Here is a 20,561-nt window from a genome sequence, read left to right on the forward strand (position 1 = left end):
GGATGTGAGTGGATGTGCTGGGAGGCAGGAAAACAAACACTGGACTGGAGACTCTCTGTGCCCCTGACAAGGAAACTGGACCAGTTTTGGGGAAGTTCCAGCTCCCAGGATGTGATGTGGAGACCCAGCCTCGAACGAAGTCAGGCCTGAAAAGGTGGGCGGTAAGCCTTTTTTGAGGAAGATGCAGGCTGCTTGTTCTTCCAAGTGACCACCTTTCCCCTGTTTGTAACCAGGCTAACAACCCTGACCGTGGTGGCTTTGGGCCTTGGATTCCTGGCCAGAGTTGTGTCTTCAGCCAGTAGTTTTACCCGCAGAAAGAACAAATAAATCTTGTGTAACCCATTGCAGTGTGCGTGTGGTGGTTCATTACTGGTCAATATTAGAGCTACTACTTTCTTGTACGGAGGCCATTTTGGGCCCTACGTAACACTTGTATGTAGCACAATTCCCTGCACTGTCTGTACATATACCTGGTGTAATAAACCCCACTATTTCTCCTCAAAGTGAAGAGTCCTGTGTGTGAGTCCTCAGTGAACGGTGACATCATTAATACAGTAACAAAGTATTTGTACTTCATTACTTCCTTCCTCATGCTGTAACCCTCGATTTCATTTGGTGTGTTTTTCCATTTGATGAGATGCAGCTTTCCACACCATCTTTTCAAGGCCCTATTGCTGATCACCACACTGTGTTTATGTGCTAAAAGAGAAATCATTTCCTGCATTGAGACTAAACGGATTCTGAAGCACAATTACATTAACTCAGAGGGTATAGCAACTGTTGCAGTTTGTCTTGAAACAACTGTAATCTCCACATTTGGACTTTTTTTCTCAATTGAATTACGATTTTAATCTCAAAATTGAAACTTTATTTTCAATGTTATCTATAATAGTTTTTCTTAACGTGGCCGTAATACTCATTCGTACAGCAACAAACTGAAATTGGAAAAAGAAGATGTAAGCAAAAAAACCCACAAAGATGTAGGTTTCAAAACTTAGTTAATAATATTAAAAAAATTTTTTCGCACATTTACGGTTTCAATTCACCTTTTTTTCAGTTTCATTTTTTCCCCTTTCGATTCAACATTTTTGTGTTAATTATTTTCAGTTTTATTTTAAGGTGGCATCATTTTAACCCCATAGAGTCCATAACACTCACATTTCCAGAGTGTAACAACCAACCACCTGTGTGAAATCTGAAATGCCCATGGTGTTGATTCTATAATATATATTTAGCTAAAATCTACACATTTATTTGGGGAAAAAATTGTTATCTGGCTGTGGTTCTAAAGATCTGTGATCGTTAAGTGTGACCGGTTAGGGTGAGAGAAGGAAAACAGGATAAAGACATGCTGTGGAAGAGAGACAGAGGTTAATAACAGATATGATTCAATGCAGAGAGGTCTGTTAATACATAGTGAGCGAGAAAGGTGACTGGAAAGGAAAAACTCAATGCATCATGGGAATCCCCCGGCAGCCTACATCTATTGCAGCATAACTAAGGGAGGATTCAGGGTCACCTGGTCCAGCCCTAACTATATGCTTTAGCAAAAAGGAAAGTTTTAAGCCTAATCTTAAAAGTAGAGATAGTGTCTGTCTCCCGAATCCAAACTGGAAGCTGGTTCCACAGAAGAGGGGCCTGAAAACTGAAGGCTCTCCCTCCCATTCTACTTTTAAATACTCTAGGAACAACAAGTAGGCCTGCAGAGTGGGAGCGAAGTGCTCTAATAGGGTGATATGGTACTACAAGGTCATTAAGATAAGATGGGGCCTGATTATTTAAGACCTTGTATGTGAGGAGCAGGATTTTGAATTCAATTCTGGATTTAACAGGAAGCCAATGAAGGGAAGCCAAAACAGGAGAAATATGCTCTCTCTTTCTAGTCCCAGTCAGTACTCTTGCTGCAGCATTTTGGATTAGCTGAAGGCTTTTCAGTGAGTTTTTTGGACATCCTGATAATAATGAATTGCAGTAGTCCAGCCTGGAAGTAATAAATGCATGAACTAGTTTTTCAGCGTCACTCTGAGACAGGATATTTCTAATTTTAGAGATGTTGCGCATATTTGTTTAATATGTGCGTTGAAGGAGTCAAAGGAGCTTGCAAAGAAAAGCGTCTGGACTTCTTTAAGTTACTTGAAGACCTTTCACCTCTCCGAGAAGCTTCTTCAGTTCTAAGGTCAAATGGTGGAGAGTCCCTTATGTAAACCTAGTGGGAGTATCCCCCCACAGAGGGACAAAAGGACCCCCTGATGATCCTCTAATCGCCTGAGCCAAGGTGTGGAACTGGGTGTGGGTCCCAATCAGCCAGAGTTTCGGGTGAGTTCATTGTGAAACCTGGCCCCACCTTATCATGCGAATTCCTGAGGTCAGATGGCCCAGGATGTGAGTGGGCGTTAAGGCGTCTGGGAAGGGATCTCAAAACTGGATTATAGATGGCAGAGAGTTGGTGTCGTAAACCACCGCCTCTGTTCAAAGATGGTCGCTCACAGTGGACATAGATGGCTTCTTTCACTCCTCTTTCAAACCATCTGTCCTCTCTGTCCAAAATGTGAACATTGGCATCCTCGAAAGAGTGTCCTTTATCCTTAAGATGCACATGGACAGCTGAGTCTTGTCCTGTGGAGGTGGACAAGACTCAGACCAGGATATGTCCTCCGTTGAAGGACATATCCTGGTCAAAAATGACTCCAAGGTTCCTCACAGTGTTACTGGAGGCCAAGGTAATGCCATCCAGAGTAAGAATCTGGTTAGATACCATATTTCTAATCTTTTCAGCACCGAGTACAATGACCTCAGTTTTATCTGAATTAAGAAGCAGAAAGTTAGCGGCCATCCAGGTCTTTATGTCTTTAAGACATTCCTGCAGTTTAACTAATTGGTGTGTGTTATCTGGCTTCATGGACAGATAGAGCTGGGTGTCATCTGCATAGCAGTGAAAATGTATGCTATGTCTTCTAATGATGCTGCCTAGGGGAAGCATGTATAATGTAAACAGAATTGGTCCTAGCACTGAACCCTGTGGAACTCCATAATTAACCTCAGTGTGTGAAGAGGACTCTCCATTTACATGCACAAATTGGAGTCTATTAGATAGATATGATACAAACCACTGCAGTGCAGTACCTGTAATACCTACAGCATGTTCTAATCGCTCTAATAGGATATTATGGTCAACAGTATCAAATGCTGCACTAAGGTCTAGCAGGACAAGCACAGAGATGAGTCCACTGTCAGAGGCCATAAGAAGATCATTTGTAACCTAAACTAAAGCTGTTTCTGTGCTGTGATGAACTCTGAAACCTGACTGAAACTCTTCAAATAAACCATTCCTCTGCAGATGATCTGTTAGCTGTTTGACAACTACTCTTTCAAGGATTTTTGATATGAAAGGAAGGTTGGAGATTGGCCTATAATTAGCTAAGACTGCTGGGTCTAGAGATGGCTTTTTGAGTAAAGGTTTAACTACAGCCAGCTTGAAGGCCTGTGGTACATAGCTGATTATTAGAGATAGGTTGATCATATTTAAGATCGAAGAATTAATTAATGGCAGGACTTCTTTGAGCAGTTTTGTAGGAATGGGGTCTAAAAGACACGTTGATGGTTTGGAGGAAGTAATTATTGAAGTTAACTCAGAAAGATCAATTGGAGAAAAAAAGTCTAACTTAACATCAATGGTACTAAGAGTAGCTGTAGATAATATTACATCTGTGGGATGATTATTGGTAATTTTTTCTCTAATGATAAAAATTTTATTTGTGAAGAAGTTCATGAAGTCATTACTAGTTAACGTTAAAGGGATGGTTGGCTCAACGGAGCTCTGACTTTTTGTCAGCCTGGCTACAGTGCTGAAGAGAAACCTGGGGTTGTTCTTATTTTCTTCAATCAGTGACGAATAGTAAGATGTTCTGGCTTTGCGGAGGGCTTTCTTATAAAGCAACAAACTATTTCTCCAGGCTAAATGATGATCCTCTAAATTTGTGACACGCCATTTCCTCTCCAGATTACGAGTCATCTGCTTTAGGGTACGTGTTGGAGAATTATACCACGGAGTCAGGTACTTCTGATCAGAGACCTTAGTTTTCACTGGAGCTACAGTATCCAGAGTCGTACGTAGTGAGGAGGTGAAATTATTAACAAGATAATCGACCTCTGTTGGGGTAGCGTTCAGATAGCTGCTCTGCTCTTTGTTGGTAAAGGGCATTGACGATGATAACAGTGGCTGGATTATATTCTTAAACTTAGTTACAGCGCTTTCAGAAAGACATCTACTTTGATAAAGTCTACTCTCCACTGCTGTGTAATCAATTATTGTAAATTTAAATGTTATCAGGAAATGATCAGACAGGAGAGGGTTTTCAGGAAACACTGTTAAATGTTCAGTTTCTATGCCATATGTTAACACAAGATCTAGAGTGTGATTAAAGTGGTGGGTGGGTTCTTTTACATTTTGAGAGAAACCAATTGAGTCTAATAACAGATTAAATGCCATGTTGAGGCTGTCATTTTTAGCATCTACATGGATGTTAAAATCACCCACAATAATTATTTTATCTGAGCTCAGAACTAAATTAGATATAAAGTCTGAGAAATCAGACAGAAACTCTGTGTAAGGCCCAGGTGGACGATAGATGATAACAAGTAAGACTGGTTTCTGAGTTTTACAGCTGGGGTGGACAATGTTAAGCATCAGGCTTTCAAATGAATTAAAAGTCTGTCTTGGTCTTTCATTAATTAATAGGCTGGTGTGAAAAATTGCTGCCACACCACCCCCTCGACCTGTGCTTCGAGATTTCTGGTAGTTAGAATGACTCGGGGGGGGGGGGGGGGGGGGGGGTTATCAGTCTTTGCTTCCTGCATGTACAGCTTATGTGATTATTGACCAGGAGGGTTTGCAATTTCATCAAAACATGAGTTGTTTGTTGCTTCGATTATGACTTGGCTGACTATGGCTGCTTATACATTGCAGAGTCAGACTATTACATTAATACGCTATTAGTGTTTGTATCTTGAGCCCGGATAGCTCAGTCGCTAGAGCATCAGTCTTTTAATCTAAGGGTCCAGGGTTCAAGTCCCTGTTTGGGCGTCATTCTTTACTGAATTTCGCAGAGGAACCCACCCGAGAGATTAATAAAGTTTTATCTTATCTTCTGTAATGTCGGGGGGAAATTCTTATACAAATATTTGACATGATTGCCAAGTTGTCAAAGCACCGTGTCAGGTCTTTGAAAACTGTAATGCCCTTTCAGCTTCCTGCTGGACTAAACATGCCTTGTTGTTTCTTTCAAATCTGTCTAAACACATGCATGTTGTATTAGTTGATGAATTAAAATGGAAAATGGTGCTTTTGCCACTGAAGTCTGAATATGTGCCACTGGCAATGCAGTACTAGTTGACTTCCTTTTGCTTTCCCCCCAGCATGCTATGATTTGCAGTTGTTGATTTTCTGGTGGAGGTGTATCCAAAATTATTTGCAATTGGTTTACAGGACTGGTGAAGGACTCTTGTTTCTGGTCACCAGGGAGAGTCAGTATCACAAAGGCTGTGAAGGATGGAGCTGCTCTAGATCAGAGGTGTCAAACTGTATTGTGCAGGGGGCCAAAACTCAAAGCACACTTTAGGTTGACAGGGTAAGCATTTATTGAACACACTAAAACAATGTTTTTTGAACATAAATATGAATAAAAACAGACAGGAATATTGTTTCAGAATAAATACACTTAGAATAAAGAATAACTTCTAATAACCGTCATAAGTTTTCAAACATGTCTTTTCCTATCGTTGTACCGTGCATCGATTTAACGTCCAATATTTCCTCTGAAACGGGCATATTGGAGTTCACTTCACGGATGAAGATGGCCAGCTGTGTAAAGCCATCATGTCTGTACTTTTAGCCACAGCAAGAGAGTATGCTATAAAGTATTTGCTTCTTTCACACATCTCTGTTCTTAAATCAGTGGTCATCTCACAAACCCGATCAGCAACCGTATTTCTACTCAAGCTCACATTTGCCAATATCTGCATTTTGTCTGGACACAAGACGTCGCGCACCTTCATCATGCAGCTCTTCAGAAACTCTCCCTCAGTAAATGGCCGGGCTGATTTGACTATCTCCTCTGCTTCCACAACAGCTTCACTTTGTGATTTTTAGTGATGTGTCCTGTGTGTTGAAGCTTCGAAGCGTGTATCGAGTAATCTCGGGGGAGTTTTTGTGAAGCGCATATCGAGGCTTGCTTTGAATACGTATGCAGTGACGTTCGAGGCCTCATGGGCAGTCCGCACCACGTGACTGATTCAGGAACTGGCATGCAGCAGCAAAACACAGCTGATTCCCCATCACACTGTGTTGTGGAATTGGATCACGTACGTGCTACATAGTTACTTGAGCATTTCTTCTTCGATGGAACCAGCAAGGAAGAGATTTTTTTTCTCTTCTAATAAAGTATGCACACAGTAATAAATATCACAAATGATAAGTACCATAATATAAATAAACAACACTACAGATCCACCTGACTTATGTCTTTTAGTTTATTAAAAAGTGAAGCGCCACACAGTTTGTGTCATTATCCAGATGTACATAAGCATGATTACACAGTTACTAGGGGCGGGTTTTGATTATCGATTAAAATCGATTCTAGCTTGGATAACGTGATATTGATTCATTAAAATCCTGAATCAATTTTTAATATAAATTTATTTTGCCCCAAACGCCAGAATCTCAGGTTAAACCTCACTAAATTTCAACAACCACCAAACAGCTAAAACAGTAAATGACAGCAGATACACGTAGGCTATTACGCACAAAGACGTAAACACAAAGCGCGGACCCGCCGACACATCAGAATCAGTGAGATGTCGCCTTTCTCACCCGACGGCACGGACACGGTCGGGGCTGAAAACCGACAGCTCGCTGATTCTGATCTTTCGGCGGGCTTTGTGTTTTACTCCCTTTTTGAGCTGATTCTGAAGCTGTAGGTTTTACTTCTCCAAACAATATTTACTGAACCAGCAGCAAAAGAAGATCCAAACTGCGCTTCACATAAACATAGCCATGAATTCCCTCTGACTTTTGCTATTTTGCTTCCACCACAATAAAATCACACTTCATGCGCAGCTCTCTCTCTCTCTCTCTCTGTACTTCAAGAACAGTTTCCCGTCTAAAAATCTGTTTTCTGTATTATTCGCTTGCTTGTTACGCACAAGTCTACCGTTGTTTACAGCGCTGTCGGTCGCTGTTTTTTTTTCCCTTTTACTTACTTCCGAAAAGAAAACCTAATTTCTGCTGTTCAATAGGCTACTGAACAAATTTAAACTTTTTAAAATTATGCAAAATGCAAAACGCTTAGCCGTGTCTCTAAACCTCTGTAACTTTTCTCTGCTTCACTTCAGCAGCATCAGGTACTGTTCATATGTTGATTAATGGTTTTCTTTCGTTTTTGATCTACTGCAGAATATTTTTATAAAATCGTTTTTCTGTTTTATAAGTCATTCCATGAAAATGGCACAATTTGAGTCCATCTCACCTCTTATGGTGTATTTCATCTATTGGGTCACCAAACTTTCTATTTAAACAGCTTTACATATATATTGAAATGTACCCTTTAATACAGTGTAAAAAAAACTAATTTTTATCTTTTTATGGGAAATAATACATTTTTTTCATTTGACACCACCTATTTTGTCATGTCCCTCATGGCCTTGATGAAAGTTTACTTTGAAAATACCAAATAAAACATTTTAAAAAGTCAATAAATATTGGTATCAACTTAAACATCTATTTGTGCTCTTTTGCTGTTAATTTTTTTTTTTCAAATTTAATTGTTAATTATTTATTAAAATCACAATTATTCCTGTACCTGACTAACCCCTCAACCCCGTTACATGAATGATCCCACCCCCATAAATACAATGGTGTGATCCAGAATTTCATATACATCAGGAAGTGACATCACTGAAGTCTTTTGGACAACAGGACCACAGAGACAGGCAAGTTGCTCCATTCTTTTCCTTTATTTTAGTCATTTATCTTGTGATATTGTGGTCGTCAACCTCAATGACTCAACACCGTAACATGAAAAAAAGATAGAAAACTATTACTTATGAAAAAGTTTTTTGTTAGTTCATGAATATATGGTGATTTTGAATTTCATGCATGCCATGTGCTCTCTGTCTGGTATTACTATATTGAACAGCAGCCAGTTTGTGCAAAAATCTCAACCCAGTCACACTCAACCCTGTTATGTTTTTGATTGTAATGGGGTTGTGAGATTGTGATGGGGTTGAGATTTTGATTTGAGTTATCCAATTATTTGAATTAATTATTATTATATTCAATCACCATTCTTATACTGCATGCATGCTGAATGTGATTTATGTTCCATGTTAAAGATGGCACCAACAACAGCAGCAGAAAGGCAAAGGAAGTATCGGGAACGCCTTAAAGCTGATCCTGAAAGAAGGGAGAGAAACCTGCAGAGTGAGCGTGAGAGATGGAGGCAACTGTCAAGGTGACGGTCAAGAAATCTTTGGAGGGCACACAAGAGGACCTCATTGAGCTCTTCCGCAGCTTTGTAAAGAAATTTAAAATGCATCACTTTAATATCACGCAGCAGTATGCCTTCTGCCGTGAGCTGAAGAACAACATGTCAGGGGAGGAGACTTTGATACATGTGGACTTCTCAGAAAACTACAGCTGTAAATACAGTTTTCAAGTTCAGGCGGTCCACTTTGGGGCTTGACATCAGCAGGCCACCCTTCATACTGGTGTGTTGTATGTTGGTGGACTCTCAGAGCCTGTGTGCTTTAGCACCATCTCTTGCAGTAGACATAAAGGCCCTCCAGCAATATGGCAGCACCTAAATCCTGGGCTAGATTACCTTCAAGGCCAACATCCACAAGTATCTGTGCTGCACTTTTTAAGCCTGTACGCGATACAAACAACGAAGAAACTTCTACCTTTTCACTACAGAACTGGACAGAAGAGGATTCAAGGCTGGTTCTTGGAATTTTTTTGAGGCTAGTCATGGAAAAGGATCACCAGATGGTGTCAGGGGAGCCTTAAAAAGAGCAGCTGACAATATGGTAGCAAAGGGGCATGACATCCCAGATGCAGAAGAGTTATTCAGGGCCTTGTCTGAAACAAACACAAGTGTGAAACTGTTCTTTGTGAAAAGTGAAGATGTTGAGGAAGCTATGAAGAAAATGCCAAAGCAGATACCAGCTGTTCCTGGAACCATGAGAATTCACCAGGTCATTACTGTAGCTCCAGGAGAACTGATGGTTCGTGATGTAAGCTGCATGTGCACAACACGGAAGCAGTTTAACTGCAAGTGCTTCAACACCAAGTGTTTCACTTTTGGCCAGAAAATAGAAACAGCTGTATCACAAACAGGCAGTGGGGGGGGGGGGGGGATCCAGAAAAAGAAATCCAGTGGGAGAGTCCAGAGCTGATTGGTAAATGGTGTATTCTCAAATATGACGATGATTTGTATCCAGGCATCATTCTAAACATACAAACAACACAAGTCCAGGTCAAATGCATGCATCGTGTTGGGTCAAACCGATTGTTCTGGCCGCATCAGGATGATATCCTCAGGTACTTGTTTCAGTAGCGGTTTTAGATACGGGCGACACGGGCGGTTGCCCGGGGCGGCATCGTGGTGGGGGCGTCATCGCGGCTCGTTCTCATGCTGCCCCGACATCATGCCAGCGCATATTGGGAATGGCATTGGTTTTCTATCGCCCATTTGCTGGGAGTAAGGGCGCCCTCCGTTTGCGAGGTGCACCTGCTGCTTGAGGCACAGGGAGGAGAGGGCGGGGCGGCGGGGGATGCTCTGGCTGGCTGGAGCAGCAAAAATTACCAACTCGCAAAATAAAACAAATTACAAACAAACCAACAAACACGAAAACACCAGACATCATGATACAGACTTATAATTTGTTTTTTCAAAATTCTATACTCGAAAAGTGAGCGCGAGAGCCCTCAGTGCGCCTGCTCGCTGCTGAAGTCAAAGTAAACTTTATTGTCATCTCCGCTACATACAGTCCAGCATATAGAGAGACGAGACGACGAGGCTCCAGTTACAACAGTGCAAGTAAACAAACAATATATATAAGAAGAGTAAGAAAATAAATATACACTTTAGGACCAGGGGTAAAGGGATCAATAACAATTTAAAATGTATATTTTCTATTTTGTTGATCTAAAGTCTCACACACAACCCGTTTTTAAACTTCTTTTCTCATTTTTTAAATGAGAAAAGAAGAGGAGGAGTGTAGCGACTTCCACAGTCGCTAGAGGCCGGGGACTGAGCCTGTCTATTTGCCTCTCAACTTTACGCAGTAATGCGAGAGGTGGAATTGCTTGCTTGTTTATTAAAGTGCTTGAAAAGTTTACAGAGCAATGTGATCGGCTCGCGATTCAAACTCTTAAAACATCACAGGCTCTAATGCAACAAGGGGAAACTCGTTGTGCTGCGGTCAACAAAAACTACGGCTACCCAGCCCTCTTCTCTGTCAAAATCAAACCAGTGAAAGACAGACTGACAACGCCCTCTTAATGTCGCCGCTAGCACCCACGTGACTCCCGTTACACATCACCATAGCAACCAAACAAATGAAAACCGAGTGATCATTAAAATTCAATACATTTAATTATGACTCCTACAAGGAGAAACGAGCAAAAGATACAGGTAAGCAGATGTGTCATTGGATAATGGCAGGTCATGTATCCTAAAACATTAAGAATCAGGATACTTTCTTAATCCCTAAGGAAATTATGTGGGTTACAGTTCCTCCAAGAAGAAATGGTAAAAATAGTAACAGTAACAGACTAAACTCCAAACAATATATACAATGATATAATATTAATTAGTCAGTGTCAATTGTTGATTTGTCCTGTTCTCATTGTATGACGAAGTATGATGTCTGTTTAGTAGCCGTTTGCATACAACGTTTGCATACAATGCATACTTCGTCTCTCTCTTCGTGTGTGTGTGTGTGTGTGTGTGTGGGGGGGGGGGGGGGGGGCGCCAGAGGGGGTGTTCGCCCAGGGCGCCAAACAGGCTAGGACTGCTACTGACTTGTTTGATGATGTCCTTGAACTGATTCCACCCCCACGGGCTGTGACAAAGTGTGGAAGTCTTGAAAGAGGTCTGGAACCGACTCAAAAGATGAATTCATAAAACAAAAGGCACATTCATGCATATATACAGACACACACACTGATGCAGGCACACACATGCAAAAACACTCTGACACAGACACAGACACATTGAAATCGTTAACTGATTATTATTGTTATTATTTCAACCAGTTCATCAAGTTTAATTGTATGTTATTGGACCAAGGATGAGGTGACTTTTAGCACAACTCATGAGGCTCTCTTATGTCTAGACACACACACACCCGCCCTCACATACATACACACACACACACACACACACACACACACACACACACACACACACGCATTATGTTACATTTGAGCAATTCACTTTACAATGTTTGTTAGTTGTTAATGTGCTGTTGTGGTTGTTTTTACTTTAGATTAATAAAACTTAATTCTACTGCAATTTGTATCTGGTGTCCTTCCTATGGTTACAAAGTGAGATATAATGCTAATGGAAAGCCCTGTACATTGAATTTAAGAGTAAACAACTATTTATATGTAAAGCTGTATTTGTCTCTTCAACCCTGTTATGCTAGTCTCAACCCCGTCACACCTACATTTTCATATATTATTTTCTTAAAATGTTGAAAAAATAATTTAATGTTTGGGGATTTCTGTCTAAGATATTGAGAGCTATCATCTGATCATTGATTTTGATTACAATTCTTAGTTAAACTAAATTTTTGATGAAAAATGACAAGATTGTTTTCACTCATTAGTTACATTTCAGGATTTAAGAGAGTAAAAATGTGTGATTTTATGTCATTTTTCTATGTAAAATTATTGAATTAGTATGGGGGACATCTAACTAATGTAAACATATTGATTTCTTTAGAAATACATTTTAAGATAATATTCAGAGAGCCTCCAAAGTGTCCATAACGGGGTGGAAGTTGAAGTTGGTAAAAAATGTGAAAACATCCAAGTCCAATTTTAACCATTCTCGTGGAATGACTCTTATCTTCAGCTACTTTGATACAAAGGCATCTGCTGTGATGCTTACACCTTTGATAAAGTCTCGCAAATGTCATCTTTCTTTTTATACATATAAAAATATGGAAATGTACTGATCCGTGATCTGAATTATAACATTTCTGACTGTCTGAGACAAAATTTCCCCGGATCGAATCAAATTGTGGATCGAATCGATTCTAGAAATCAGTGACGATACCCAGCTCTAACAGTTGCAGAATCATACCAAAACTCTGTCCTGATAGTTTCCACTTTCTCTTTTGTATCAGACATACTGAGACAATATTCGGGATAAATAACCATGAAAACAATTTATTTATTCAGTTTAGAGGTTTACACATCACATCATTATAATCACAGAGCTTGTTTCTCTTGAATCGTCCACTTGATGGCGAAGTAGAGCAAATGAATCATCACAATGTTTCGAACCATGAGTCGACCAGTTAGATGGAAAGCTTCAGTTCATCACAAGGCTTCATCTCACCATCACTAGTGATTTTGCTCTGGTGAAAAAACATCTGCTGAAATGTCAGATTCTTCTGTAGCTCTTCTACTTTCTGTATGAGAACTGTGAATACATGGAAGGAGGTAACACAGACGATCGGGTAAAGACTGAAAGAAGGCACACAGACTAAATGCACACAAAGGAGATTAGGGAAAGTGGAAACACATGAGGAAACAGCTGACACAAATTAGCATAATGACACCGCAGGGGAAGTGAAACTAAAACACGCACACACACGGCAAGCTTGTCAACATAGGAAACACGGACGAGATGATTCTACAAGAGAGACTTAAACACAAGCATACTGAAAGTAAAAGACAGAACGTATAATACTGTGAACAAGAACAGACACAAGGGAGGAAAGAGAAAAATATATATTGATTACAGAAATAATACAGAATGGCCTCCTCATGATTTAAGGCAATTTTACATTTCTACAGCAGATGTTTTTTACATTGTCTTATTGTATAAAAGTTATTACATAATAAACAGAAATCACCATGTCTAACAAGTCTCGATCAAAGCAGTGAGAATAAGACGAGACTTTGTTAAGTGGAGTTTTTGTAAAGCAGGTTTAATGACAGAGAAGATTTTGAGCTTAAAATTCAGTCACTTTAAAAATAATGACGGGAACTTTGCTGCTTCACACTCAGTTTCTACTTGATATCTTTTGATTGTCTGAGCACTAAAGTTACTGAGATTCAAGTGAACATCTCATGATGTGTTTTCAGTGCTCTAGTCTGACAGTAAAAGTTTATTTCAAACACATGAAGTCAATCACTTATGTAACAGATTCATCCACTAGTCCTAACAGCATCATTTAAAACATGTCAATAGAAAATGTTTTAAAAACAGAGACTATTATCTTCAACACAGACCAGAATACAGGAGGGATATGCACTATAAGCCCGACCCAGTGTGAGGGTCCATGTTTCCACAGTGAGTAAATAAATACAGTACTATATGCTGCTCAGCTAATAGAAACTGAATTTAGTTTAAAATACACTTAATGACAAAAGATACTTGACTGTTGATTTGGTTTAGCATTAATAATCTTGGAGGTTAGACGACCTCTGGAAGATGGACTGGCTTTAAATGAAAACCGTTTTCGTGTCTCTCCTCTTCTGCTTCTTTTTAACAGCGGACGTCCTTCAGGATCTCTCTCCACCCAACCAACATGGAGTCTACTGCCTTTAGCAGATGCTGCTCTGCACTTAGTTTCCTTTGCCTTTCATGATGAAAGTGACCACTGCATGAGAAACATGAAATACTCTTCAAACTATTACACAAATTTCAGTCTGGAATTCACAATGTTTAGTTTCATAAGTATTATATGTCTAAATTATATAAAACAGATATTCGGGGGCTTCCGGTGACGCCATGATCTAGTCAAGCAGCATAAGGAACGAGCTCCGTCCAAATTAATACATTACTCCTAACTACAATTTTTAAAACTCGCCAAATTCCATTCCAACCAGCATGGCATCGTCCCTGAGAGGCAAGGGATCCAGAAAACAGGATCAAAATAAAGATAAAGGCGAGCATTTGAAGCAACTAACTTTGTCCTCGAATGCAGATGCTAATGCTACTGCTAGCACTCGTGATGCAGATACGAGGATATTAGCAGAACTGGAGCAGAACATAACAAAGACGGGCATATGGAAACACAGCAAGCTCTGACGAGACTGGAGGCGTCTTTCAAGATTTTGAGAGAAGATATGACAAAGCTGGCTACATAGAGAAATGGATCTCACAGCACGATGCGAGGACATGCAAAATAGACTAAGGCGAAACAACCTGAGGATCTATCGTGTCCCAGAAGGGAGTGAAGGGAGAGATGTTAAGCTGTTTGTACTAGAGCTGTGTAAATCAACTCTTCAACTTCCCGCTGATCTTAACATTGGAATAGAGCGAGCACACAGAGCCCTTGCTGCTAAACCCAAGAACCCCGACGCAGCACCGCGGTCACTGGTGGTCAGATTCTGGGACTTCTCTGTGAAAGAGACCGTTCTACGACAAGCCTGGGACCAGAAGCGTGTCTTATATAAGGACACGCAGATATATTTTGACCATGATTTTTCCCCGGAACTGCAAAAGAGGAGGGCACTGGTACGAGATGCGGTGAAGCAATTAAAGCTGAAAAACATCAGAGCCAAGTGTGTGTTTCCAGCAAAACTGAGACTGTTCAAGGATAGTGGTGAGAAGACGTTCTTAAGTTTGACAGAAGCCCTGCCGACGCTTCAAGAGCTGGGGATACAAGTGCGAGTCGACCAGAGGGAGCGCATAGAAACGGAGCTATCCCGGTGCCGATGGTCCGCTGAGGGAACTAGGGCAGGTATGACCCTTTCCCTTGCCGAAATGAAAACTTTCTTTATGGAGGACTGAGATGTCACTCCCGCCGAGTTCATTTTAGTTTTTCTTGGACATAAATGTTAGGAAGATATATATATATAAAAAAAAAAAGTTTTGCTTGTACAATGGATGGAAAGTTCGCACACAAGTGGATACCACCCCGATGAAATAACACATTGTGTTTTTCCCCCACGGAGGACACCACCCTCTGCCCAGGGTACACCGGGGACTGGATTACTCAGATTTTGTTATAAATCCAGTCGGGTACGTGGAAGCTACTGTTCTTAATGTTCTTTGTTTGTTTAGTTCTAAATGTTTTTGTTTATCTTGGCCTGAGACCAATTGTGGACCACTATTTCTGTCATGGTCCTGGGTCATTTTGACCCAGTGTTCTCAGTTTTCCTGTGGTTTTGTATTTTGTTCCTTATGTTCATTGGATTGTTTGGTTTGGTATTTGGATTCCCCCTGTGTCCATGCTTTTATTGTGGTGTTTGTTCTGGTACCGTGTTCCCGTCCTTTGTGTTCTGTGTTCTCCTCATCCCCTCGTGTATTCATCCTTGTTCTCTGCCTCTCTCTCTCTGCCTCTCTCTCTGTGTTCATCTCTGTGTACTGTGTTGTGTTTAAGGTCCACATCTCGGTGACAGTATTTTCAGTTTTGTGTCCTCCCCGCTCGGTCATGAGTAATTGTCAGCCTCAGCTGTGTTCCCCGTGTGTTCCCACTTCCCTCATTACCTTCTGTGTATTTATGTCAGAGTGTCCCTTTGTTCCGTGTTGCGTCGTCCCTCTAGGTTGTGTGCATTTCCCGTGTCTTCCCAGCGCCTCAGCTTTAGTTTCTCCCAGTATAGTTTTGTATGACTTCTTATGCTTCTGTTAATAAAGACCTGCCTTTGAGTTCATCCCCGTGTGTCTAGAGCCGTGCATTTGGGTCCTCTCTTGCCTTCACACAGCCGCCGCATGACAATTTCATTGAGTATAATAATTTAGTTTTGTCTGTACAGGATATGAGTCTAAGATATGAAAGATCTAATTTGTGTTTCGTATAACATAACGGGTTTGAATAGTCCAATTAAAAGGAAAAAGGTACTGAACCAACTGAAAAACTTTAGGTCCATAGCAATGCTCCAGGAGACTCACCTGTCTGAAAAGGAACACAGGAAGTTGAGGAGAGAGTGGGTTGAACAACAATATAGCTCTACTTATCAGGATGGGAGAAAAAGAGGAGTTGCAATTCTTGTTAACCTCTTAAGCCCCAACGCCCCCTGATACGGGGGCAAAAAGCAGGAGATCAGGTAGTCTTGGGGCTTAAGAGGTTAACCGGTCAACATATTTCCACCATGAAAAAACATTTGCGGATAGGGAAGGGCGCTATGTAATGGTGATTGGCTCTGTAGGGGGGTCTAAAATTACTTTACTAAATTTATATGCACCAAACGAGGACTGTCCAAATTTCTTCAAGAATATTGCATCATTAATAGCAGAAAAATCTGAAGGAATGATCTTGGTGGGAGGTGATTTCAATTGTACTTTGAAAGCAGCTGTCGACAGACTCCCGGCACACAATGGCCCCAAATCCAAAGAATCTTGTAGTTTGAATACAATGATTAAGGAATTGGGCCTAGCGGATGTGTGGCGCCAGTGCCACCCCCGAGAAAAAGATTTTACTTTTTATTCACATGTACATCGCAGCCATTCAAGGATAGACATGTTTTTAATGCCTAGGACGGACCTTTATAGGACTAGACAGTGTAGCATAGAAACAATCACTATCTCTGATCACGCCCCGGTTTGTCTGACATTAAGAATGAATCCAAACAATATTTAAAATAATCATTTTAAATATTGGAGAGCGAATGTATCTATTTTGAATAATGAAACAACCCGACAAGAACTTCAAAAGAGTCTGACTGAATATATTCAATTCAATGATAATAATGAGGTGTCTCCTTCAATCTTGTGGGAGAGTGCCAAAAGTTATTTGAGAGGTAATATTATAGCAGTTTCATCAAGACTGAAAAAGGAGAGAGTAGCAGAACAAACAGAACTAGAAAACAAAATTAAGAAATTAGAAAAAGTCTATCAGGTAACTAAAGACACTGGGACTTTGAACTCATTGAAAGAGCAGAGGCAAAAGTTGGATAATTTACTAACGTATAAGGCAGAGGGACAACTACGCTTTGTTAATCAAAAGTACTACCAATACGGCAATCGGGCAAGCCGACTGCTGGCATTTCAGCTGCGTAAAGAGCAATCAAGTAGGGTTGTTCATAAAATTAAATGTCCAAACTCCGGAAAAATTGTGTGCCAACCTAAGGAAGTTGCAAAAGCATTTTCTTTGTATTATCAGCAATTGTATAAAGAAGAAAATGTCCCAAAGAAATTTGAAAAGATTGAACAATTTCTTAACCCGATTAATCTTAGTAAACTGTCTCAGGAAGAGGCTGAACTAATAACAAATCCAATCACCATTGATGAAATAAAAAACAGTATTGGAAAACTGAAAAACAACAAGTCCCCCGGAGTGGATGGCCTGCCTGGGGAGTATTAGAAATTTTTTGAAAAAGAGCTAACACCATTGTTATGCAAAGTTTATAATTATGCATTATTTAAAAATGATCCCCCCCAGTCATGGTCTGAAGCTATTATTAGTGTCATCCATAAAGAAAGCAAGGACCCGACTTTATGCATGTCTTATCGCCCTATCAGCCTGCTTTGTGTTGATTTAAAAATTCTTACAGCCATTATTGCAAATAGAATTCAAAAACATAAGAAAACTAGTGAAACCTGACCAAACAGGTTTTATTTCCCATAGGCAAGGTTCAGATAATGTTAGAAGGGCCCTCAATCTTCAGATTATAGCACAGGAAAGGGATACCTCTTCAATGTTCTTGAGCCTGGATGCGGAAAAGGCCTTTGACCGGGTAGATTGGGACTTCCTGCAACAGACTCTCAGGCATATGGGCTTTAATGAGACTTTTATCTCATGGGTCCAAACATTATATAAAAACCCCAGGTCTCGGGTAAGGGTTAATGGTCACTGCTCTGACTTTTTCTCTCTAGGCTGTGGCACTAGACAGGGTGAAGTGTTATCGCCGTCCTTATTTGCTCTTAGTATTGAACCGTTAGCTGAACTGATCAGATCCAACCCTCTCATACAAGGAATTAGAGATGAAACCAATACACAACACAAGCTGTCACTTTTCGCAGATGATATTCTGCTTTTTTTAGAGAATCCGGTCACCTCTGTCCCAGCCCTTCTGAGCAACCTTAAAGATTATGGTACAGTGTCAGGTTATAAAATAAATACAAATAAATCTGAGGCGTTAATGATTGTTGGCAACTGGCCTACACAGCTAGATCATCTTGTATCTTTTAGACATTCCAGACAGGGCTTCAGATACTTGGGGGAAATTATTACTCCTCAAACCAATCAGCTACTTGCACTCAATTATGATCGGTTGTTCAAGGAGATTAGGGGGGACTTGGACAGATGGAACTTACTCCCACTCACTTTTATGGGGAGGATTGAATGTATAAGGATGAATATTCTTCCACGCCTATTATTCCTATTTCAGCACCTACCCATTTTGATCCCTCAGTCTGCATTCAAATTATTAGAACGCATTACATCTAAATTTATCTGGCAGAATAAACGACCAAGGGTCAGACTCAAAGTGTCCTTTTCAGACACCAGTGTCTGAAAAGGAAAAAGGGGGCCTCAAGTTGCCTAACTTCAGAATGTACTATTGGGCAGCTCAATTAAAATCAATGGCTGCCTGGATTATTCGTGATTCAGAAATGCAGTGTGTATCTATGGAAGAGTATTCATTACCAGGTATCTCCCTTCGGAGTCTCCCATTTCTCAACCCACAATCACGGAAAAAGATTAAAATAACTAACCCATGGGTCAAGCACACCTTAAAGATTTGGAACCAAGTGTTAAAAATGTTAAAAGGGAATTTGACCATGTCTCTGTTAGGGAACGGCTGTGTGCAGACAGGAATAGGACCCAAGGTGCAGACACTCGGAGGCAAAACTTAAACTCAAAAACCGCTTTAATGTTAAACTCAAATATAACATAACTGGAAATATCAAAATAAACTTACAGTGGAGGACTGAAAAAACACACAGCTATATAAACGGTAGATCGCGACAATGACAAACTGAAACACAGGGCTTAAATACATAGAGGGAGCAATCAGGGAATGGACAACAGGAGGGAAACACAGCTGGGGCAAATCAGAACTGACGAGACAAGGAAGCGTAAACTGAATACACTGAGATAAGACAGAGACCTACAAAGTAAAACAGGAAACACATAACACAGACTGAACAAAAGACACAGACTCACATGCAGGCACTACAACAGAGGGAACAGAGATGTGGGACCAGGGCAGACACAGACACTGACTGGACACGGGGATATAGCAGACAGGGGAGACAGCAACTAAGGATTACCCAGAGACAAACCATAAGACATGACTCTAACGAACCCCAAAGACTAGAAATTATAAATAATATAATAAACTCAAAACCCCTGGGTCAACGACCCAGGCACCCTAACAGTTTCAAGCGGTTCCCATAAATGGAAATGTTGAGTTCCTTCCATCGTTGTCAGATCGGAGTTTTGAGAGGTGGGCAGAGAAAGGATGGATTACAGTCAATCAGCTGTTTGAAAAGAATGCTCTTAAAAGTTTTGCCCAGCTAAGGGCTAAATACGCTTTATCCCCAGGGGACTATTATAGATACTTACAGTTAAGGGACTACATTACAAAGCATAAAGACAGGGACAATATTAGAAGAGAACCAATCGGGTTGGAAAACCATTTTATAAAACTGCTTGAAAAGTCAGGTACATTGAAAAACCAAGTGTCTTTGATCTACCAGAAACTGCTGATTGACATGTCTGATAATACCTATCATATAAAACAACAATGGGAAATAGAACTCAATATAATGTTGGATGATGTCACATGGGAGAGTGTCTGTTGTGGCTGCCATAGAGGGGTGGGTAGTCAAATGTGGAAGGAATTTGACTGGAAGGTTAAATTAAGATTTTTTAGAACTCCACTGAAAACCTTTCTATCCAAAAGTAGTGTCAGTGATAAATGTTGGAGAGGGTGTGGGTCTGTGGGGGACCAGACGCATATTTTTTGGGACTGTGTTTACATACAACAGTACTGGATGGATGTCAAGAACATTATACAAAACATATTGTCAGTCAACCTCCCAATGGATCCTCTGATCTTTTTGTTGGATATCGTTCCTGATGGTTTCTCCTATGAGCAACACTTTCTCCTGCATCTCCTCCTCATGACTGCAAGAAAAATGATAACAATTCACTGGCTCAAACCAGAAACACCCACAGTTGCCCAGTGGCTTCTGAAAACTAGACATGTCTATACGATGGAACGGATAACAGCTCAACTACAACTAAAAGTGCCAACCTTTGAGAAAAAATGGAGACTAATTATAAAATAACTTGAAAGGACACTCAAGCCTTAACATTGTTACATCTGTGCTTAGGTATTGGTATGTATGTATGTATGTATGTATGTATGTATG

The 20,561-nt window shown here is 40.4% G+C and overlaps 1 non-coding gene and 1 pseudogene across 1 annotated transcript; both read left to right on the forward strand.

Annotated features, from left to right (window-relative positions):
• Window positions 1-5,010: 5,010 nt before the first annotated feature.
• On the forward strand, window positions 5,011-5,083 carry trnak-uuu (transfer RNA lysine (anticodon UUU)). Its single transcript has one exon. It is a non-coding gene; the product is annotated as a tRNA-Lys (tRNA).
• Window positions 5,084-7,007: 1,924 nt separating this feature from the next.
• On the forward strand, window positions 7,008-9,450 carry LOC146522857 (uncharacterized; annotated as a pseudogene).
• The last annotated feature ends 11,111 nt before the right edge of the window (window positions 9,451-20,561 follow it).

The sequence above is a fragment of the Neolamprologus multifasciatus genome, chromosome 3 (assembly GCF_963576455.1).
Source record: "Neolamprologus multifasciatus chromosome 3, fNeoMul1.2, whole genome shotgun sequence".
NCBI classification, from domain to species: Eukaryota; Metazoa; Chordata; class Actinopteri; order Cichliformes; family Cichlidae; genus Neolamprologus; species Neolamprologus multifasciatus.